The following is an 8250-nucleotide window of genomic DNA, read 5'->3' as shown; positions in this document are numbered from 1 at the left end:
GGGCATTGAAGAGGGCATCTTTTGGGATGAGCACTGGGTGTTGTATGGAAACCAATTTGACAATAAATTTCATATACTAAAAAAAAATTTCTGTCAGCCTATTGGGATTGGAGGCACAAAAGTGAATTTAGACTATTATAGAAGGTTAAAAAATGTATTTTTCTTCTACAATTTATGAATAATAATAGCAATCGCCATTATTGTAAATATGGGAATAACTGTACTTTCGTATCTTTTTCCCCAAGCAGTTCAAGGTGACTCCAGTTCCACAGGTCACTAATTCTCAAATTTAGAAATCAACTGTGTAATCAATTGGGGAGTTTTAAGAAAATACCTGCCCATAGATGTCCTGATTTAATGGATCTGGAGTAGAGCTAGGGCAACAGTATTTTTAAAAGCCCCTCAGATGATTCTAATATGTAACTAGAGTGGAGACCCAATGGCTTATGCAAATCTCAGGCCTTACTGCTATTTCAAACGTCTATGATTCTATCAGAAGCTCACCATCTAGGAAGTTGGCTAATTCTTCCTGCTAATGGCCTATGGCAGTTTCTTCAGAAACACCAGAATAACTTCTCTATAATATTCTACTGGAGAGAAGAGCAAAGGCTAATGTTCGCTAAAATCAAAACAGGACCAAGGGGATCTCAGTTGGCATTGTATTCTCAAAAACAGTCAATGCAACTCTGCTTGTTATGTCTATCATCTTCAGCAATTGGTCAAAATTTAATCCTCACTCATCAACTATAATCTCTCTCTCTCTCTCTCTCTCTCTCTCTCTCTCTCTCTCACACACACACACACACACATAATCTTATTTGAGTACTTCAAGAAATTGAACACTTTTAAAATATATTCAACTCTCTGATCTTGAGGGACATAATTGATCTCCAGTTCTTTTCACACTTCTGTGACAATTTCCTCTTCTTGTCTTTTGCTAGCTGCCTTTCTTCACCTGCCTCTTAAATGACAGTGTTCGCTAAGATTCTATTCTCGGCTCCCTTTTCATCTCATTTATACACTGTTTTCCATAAGCAAATCCACTTCCTTCAGGAGTTTCACCCACCTTCTATTTACCTACATTTAACTCCCAGGTCTTTATTTTCCAGTTCCGGCTTTTGTGTTTCAGACCTGCATTCAGTTGAGGCACCTCAAACTTGAATGTTCAAAATGTAATCCTCATTACATTTATGTCTTCCCCACATCACCTCCCAGGCTGCTTTTCTTCCTCCCTTTCCTATCTTACTGAATGGCACCATACTTTTCTACTCATTCAAAATGAAAAACAGGAGTCATTCTGAAGAGAGGCTGCAACCTATCTGCTTATGTGTTGAAGTTGATTTTATTTGATTCAGACAGAACTTTAGAAAACTTTGAACCGACATTTCAGATTTGGGACATTTCACATAAAAATAGAGATACAGCTTCTCTTTAAAAATCAGAAGAGGAGGCAACATCAGGCTCTATCTACATGGAACAATCAGCTAGAGCTGAGTAACAGATATCCCATTTAGACTCAGATAAGCTTCTAGGTCATGCGGTAATTTTAATGGCAACAATGGATGCTGGAGCTCCTTTTATTCATCTGTCTGGCTCTCAAGGCATCTGAGATTGTAACTCTTGTCCTAAATCCTTCCTCTCCCCATTCCTCTCCAATCAATCATCAAGTCCTATCGATTCCAGCATTTCTCCAATCTGTCTCCCTTCCCTTCATCTTGATTACTACATTCCTACTTCAGGATCTCAATCATTGCTTACCTGGACTACCATAACAGTTTAACCACTCCTAGCTCCACCTGTCTAATCCATTGCTGACACATCAGTGAAATAAGCTGATGTTATTATCCTACTGAAAGGACTTCACTGGCTCTCCACTACCTACAAGATAAAGTTCAAATTCCTTTAGTCCATGGTACCAGGCCATCCATGCCTTGACCTCCACCCACCACTCCAGCTTTACCTCACTTTACTCCCTCAGGAGTAGTATATGCTCTAAACCTGCCAGACAATTCTGCTAACCAGGTGGATTTTTGCAAACCTCTGGATCATGCTGCTCTTTAGGCCTAGAATAGCTTCATCTCATCCATTCAGTCCACACAACCACATTGTTCACTCCAGAGAGTCAGTTCAAGCACTATCTTCATTTTGAAGACTTTTCTGCCTCATTCCCAGTACTGCAGTTAGATGTGACCACCGCACTCCCACCTCTATCACTTTCTGTCCTCCATCAGACTGCTATCTTGGCAACTGTGATATTTTATTGTACCTCTTTGTTTACTTGCTTGTATTCTCATCTATTTACAATATCAGTTCCTTAAAAGCTGGGATTCTACCTTATTTGTCCTTATATTTCCAGACCCATGCTTGGTCCAGTAATTGTAATGTGGAGTTGCTTAATAAATACTGGCTGAATGAATAAATGATTACTTGAAATGATTACTTACAAGTAAGGTTGTTCTCTTAAATAGGTTGATCATTTTCCTATAATTGTCCTTAAACCACTTGATTTGCTTTTGTTCAGGGGTTAGGCAAGGGTTAAAAATGTTAGCTCAGTTCAAGCAAATTAACTCAATATCTGAAACAGTAGGGGCCCAAATCAATGAGGTATATTTGTATTAACAATGTTTCCCCAGTTTTATTCTTAAGACACGATATATTGCCTCTGACACCTGGGGGCAAATGATTGATAAGTAATTTATGAGTCAGGTTAATTATACCATATGTAGGACACACTTCAATGTGCCTATGGGTATAGCTTATAAATAACATTAGGTTATAGCTGTCAATCCTCTTAATGAGGAAAAGAATACAATAGGACCTCTAAAGAACCAATTATGCATCAACCAACTTTTACAGCACAAGGGAGTGTAAATGGCAGTTCTCCAGGTAATATACTTTGTGTTGCTCTCTAGAAACACATATTAATATAAAAGTAAAAATATTTAAATCTTCAAACTTTAAGATAAAATCATACAAAAACACTCCTCTTAGAGTTCTAAAGACATTCATTCATTCAGGAAATATTTATCAAGGACCTACTATGTGCTGGGTACCATTCTAAACTCCAGGAACACTGTTGCCTTTATAAAACAGGAATAAGGGATGGGGGAAGCCAGTATAATATGCCAGGCTGCAAGTTAAGAAGGGAGCCCCAGGCTGACTATGTAATATATCAAAACAAATGCCACTTTCCTGGGGAACTGAATACTTTTTTTTCACCAGCACCAACCTACATTTTGTAGCTGGTCCTAATGAAGTTTATATTTTATTGTGGTGGAGGAGGGGGGAAGACAAAAAATAAGTAAAATATAAAGTCTGTCCAGAGACTAGTAAGTTCTACAAGAGAAATACAGCAGGGATGAAACATGAGGCATACTGGACGGTAGAAGTACAATTTTAAATGGAACGGTCAGGGGAAGCCTTACTGAGAAGGTAGCATTGAAGCAAAGAGCGAAACGTAAGGGAGGGAATGAATCATGTGGATACCTGCAGAAGAGCATTCCAGCAGAGGAAAGAAGCAGCAAATGCAGACAGAGGCTCAGGGGTGGCCATGTGCCTCGGGCTTCCATGGAACAGCAGGGAAGCCAGTGGCCAGTGTGGCTGCAGCAAGGGGGCACAGAGAACACTGAATAAATCTCATTGGAGGTATTCCAGGGGAGGGAAGGGACAGGATGAGAATACACAGGCCCAATGCTCTCCTTCTATAACAAACATTTTTTACCCTTCTTTTACTATCCTGAAATTGACCTCACGGATGATACAACCTACCTAAACACCTAACTTACAAAGGAACCAATATAAATGAGAAATAAATGAAAAAAACTATAATATAAATGAGAAGTAAATGAAAGTAACTTAAAATAATATATTTCAATACGTAAATGTTCACACACGAACACTATAAAAGATATAATGGAATATGTCACCTTTATGTAGAATCACTATAAATGTGACAGCTACAAAAGCAGACTGACAGAGGAGTGTATTCTTGGGAAACTCAAAGGCCACAACTGGTGGCGCTGATGCAGTTTCTAATGTGGTTTTGCCAAAATGGCAAACCTCTGGTAAAATTCTGAACAGAGTATCATCTTCCCTCAATTTACATGATAGCTGCATTTCTGGAAAAGCAAGTGCACACTAAAACCATGCAAAAAATATTTTGTAGTTATATATACGTGGAGTTAGGTTCCAGGCTCAGATCATTATAAACAGGTTTTTTTTACCTTCAGAAATGTCCAGAGGACATCTGGAATTCATGCAGAAGACACACGAGGGGACTTTCTGTGGTGACGGGAATGTTTTATACCTTGATTGTTGCGGTGGTCACCTGTGTGTATATATTTATCAAAACTCCTCTAACTGTACACTCCAAATGGTGTCTTTTATACTGTCGTACCTCAAAAATTATATTTCTAAATTGTATCTCAAAAATTGATTTTAAAAAATGTCATGCACGATTGAAGAAAATTATTTAAAGTTAGGGAATCTGTGGGCTGGACCAGCAGCCTAGGAGCCCCCACACTAAATGCCACTCAATCATGGTTATATCCAAAAACATTTGCCACAGATTTCCAAAATATACCCTACTGAGCAATACCAGCCCCACTGTGAATATTTCCTGCTGTCTCTTAGTGGGATGGGAAGACACTAGAGGTTTTGAGCAGAGGAGGGATGTGACCTAACATGTCTGAAAAGGATTGTTCTAACCTTTGGGGCAGAGGTAGGCAAAGATCATAAAAGGCAGGTCAGAGATGACGGCGGCTTGGCCAAGGACAGTACCAAAGTGGGAATATGAGATGTACCAGGAAAGCCCTTCATAAGTTTCAGAGTACCTAAAGGGCATGTAAATAAAGAAAGAACTCAAAAAATGTTTGTTAGATTAAAAGAAGTAAAGAGTAGTAATTTTCAATATTCTTAACAATACTCATATCACATTACTTCATTATTTGATGCAACTAAAAAACACCCTGCGGTTTTAGCTGTGTCATTTTATATCTAAATACAATGACACATTATTTTCTGTTGAAATAAGATACAACAAAAAGGTTTTTTTTTAAGTTTTTTTTTAAACTGCCACAAAAAACATATTTCTTGCTTAAGTAAAATATTTTATCTTGGCTACTTCTTTGATAATTTAGTTTTCAATACCTTAAGTTCAGTGTAGTGAGTATCAGTCTGTCGTATGAGTTTTGCTAAGTGTGGAAATTCATTAGATTATGCTGGAATTGTTTTAAGACTAGAATCTACTAAGTTGAATAGTTTAAACTCTGAGATTGCAGATAATTTCTTATGATTTGTCGTGTTCTCTTAAAACTGAGGAAAAACTAATTGAAGATTCTGTTTGGTTGACCACAGGTACACCGGTTTTATATTTAATGTCCCAATTTTTCCCTTGAAAATGCAGAAAAGTATTTATGAATGAAATGACTTTTGAAGTTTGCTTTAAAATAATCCTGTAGGGAGAGGGAATTAAGGGGATTCAGTGAAATAAGACTAGCCCTATGTTGATAACTGTCAAAGCTGGTTAATGAAGAATGGTGATTCATTTCACTATTCTCTTTACTGTTGTATAAAATTATAATTTCTCACAATAAAAAGTTTTTAAAATCCAGGGCCTAATAATTCACTTAATATTTGTTGAATAACTGCTACGGGCCAGACTTTTACTAGGAACTTGGGAAAGATTTATTAGCTATGAGGCTAACACATGTTAAGGAGTTCATATCTACATATATAAACAAACAATTATAAAGCAATGTAAGGGTTATAATATTGTGTTAAATGCATAAAGTGCTGTAAGAGCTATGAAGGAGTGATTGATTCTGCCTGGTGAAATCACAGAATCTTCTCAGAGGACTGCTGTTCAGATTGGGTCCTGTAGGTTAAATAGGCTTTTTCTGTAACAAAATGAAGGTGGGAACCCTCCACAGAGAAGGCAACATAACTACAGAAAATCATCATATTCAGGCATTAAGAGGAATACAGAAGACAGTGAAAGAAATAAAAAGGTGTCAGATAGTAAATATTTGTATTTTTTACTGCCAGTGTATTAAACAGTGACTAACAATATACTGGGAGATCAAAATTTTCCTCCTGAATAAAGTTAATGTTTGAAAAAGCATTAAGAGGAAAGCAGCAGAGAGTAGTGTTTTAAAACCCCAAAGGAGACAGCCTATAGAATGGGAAAAAATATCTACAAATCATATAATTGGTAAGGGTTTAGTATCTAGAATATATAAAGAACTCTTGCAACTCAACAATAAAAAGACAAAGAACTCAACTAAAACTTGTCAAAGAATTTGAATACACATTTCTCTAAAAAAGATACACAAATGGCCAACAGTTGTACAAAAAGATGCTCAACATCACAGTCATTTGGAAAACGCAATTCAAAACCACTATGAGGTACCACTCAACACCCACAAAGATGACTAAAAATTAAGGATATGAAGAAATTAGGACTCTTACTAGGAAGAATGTAAAATAGTGCAGACCACTTTGGAAAACAGTGTGATGGTTCCTTAAAAAGTTAAACATAGAATTACCATACGACCTACTGCTCCAAATACATGTACATGTATGTTCATAGCAGCACTACTGACAAAGCCAAAAGATGGAAACAATGTCCATCAATGAAAAATGGACGTGGTTGAGGGAAAACTGGAGGAGTAATTGCTTAATGGACACAGGGTTTCATGTTTCCCATAAAACATGAAAATGTTTTATAACTAGAGGTGGCAGTTACACAATATTGTGAATATACCTTGAGGATATTATGCTAAGTGAAATAAGCCAGTGAAAAAAAAGACAAACACTGTATGATTCCACTTACATGAGGTACCTAAAGCAATCAGATGCATAGATACAGAGAGTAGAATGGTGATTCTCTGGGGCCGGGGGTAAGGGGAAAAGGTGAGTTGTTATTTAATGGATATAGCTTTTCAACTTCTCAAGATTAAAACCTTCTGGATATCTGTTTCACCAAAATGTGAATATACTCAGCACTACTGAACTGTACATTTTTAAATAGTGAAGATAATAAATTCTGTGTTATATTTTTTACCATAATTATTTTATTAAGACATTTTTTAAGTTTATTTATTTTGACAGAGAGAGAGAGAGCAGAAGGGGCAGAGAGAGGGAGAGAGAGAGAATCCCAGGCAGGCTCCACCACTGTCCGCGCAGAGCTCAATGTGAGGCTCAAACTCATGAACCGTGAGATCATGACCCGAGCTGAAGTCAGATGCTTAACCAACTGAGCCACCTAGGTGTCCTGTACCATAATTTTTTTAAAAGGCAAGACACCACTCAATGTAACACTGAACATTGGAACAATAAAAATTCTAAATCTGAGACAATAATTATTTCTGGGGAAGGAGGAAAGGGAAGGGCTAAAAAGAGATCTCAGTTCTATCTGTCATGTTTAAATCTGAAGCAAATATGACAAAATATTAGAATTTAAGATAAGCAAAAAATTCCACTAAATGAAAGACACCAGGCACAAGGAGTCACATATTATATGGTCCTCTTTGTATGAAATACCAAGAGTAATAAATAGAGACAGATGAGAGATTGGTGGCTGCCAGGGGTTGACAGAAAAATGGAGGAGTAGGAAGTAATTGCTTAACGGGCACAGGGTTTCATTTTAGGTCATGAAAGTGTCTTGGAAATAAACAAAGGTGGCAGTTACACAACACTGTGAATATACTAAATGCCACTGAATTGTTCACTTAAAAGTGGTCAATTTTATGCTATGTCAATGTCATGTCACATTAAAAATAACACTAAGTAAGGGGAGAATTTCAAGGAAGGAGGATACTTATTGAAAAGGGTCAGATGCCCCAGATGAGTGGAAGAGGATGTACACTAAGAGGTCATTAGACCTGGCAAGTAGGAAGTCCATTTAGGAGAAGTGTGCTAGTAGTCAGATTGTTGGGGTTGCAATAGATGGGCCAATGTAGTAGTTCATGGGAATCTTGAGGATTTTGTAGAATAAGGGGAGTCAGTGGAGAGGGAAAGACTGGAGACAGATAAAAGAGATATTTGTACAGCACAACTAGGAAGAGATAAAAGAAGGCAGAGAAGGTTTAACAGGGAGAGAGGTTAGCCTTGGAAAGGACTAAGAATCCTAATAATGGAGAGAAACAAGTAAGTATGAGGTAAATTTATGATTTCCAAATTTTACTTGGAAAGCAGAGAGAGGGAATGGGTTTAAACTTGGTAATTCCTACTTTTTCTAGGAATGAGGAA

Source organism: Puma concolor, chromosome A2 (genome assembly GCF_028749965.1).
Source record: "Puma concolor isolate L17-30 chromosome A2, mPumCon1.1.hap2, whole genome shotgun sequence".
Lineage (NCBI taxonomy): Eukaryota > Metazoa > Chordata > Mammalia > Carnivora > Felidae > Puma > Puma concolor.
The sequence above is the reverse complement of the archived record's forward strand: the minus strand, read 5'-3'. Positions refer to the sequence as shown.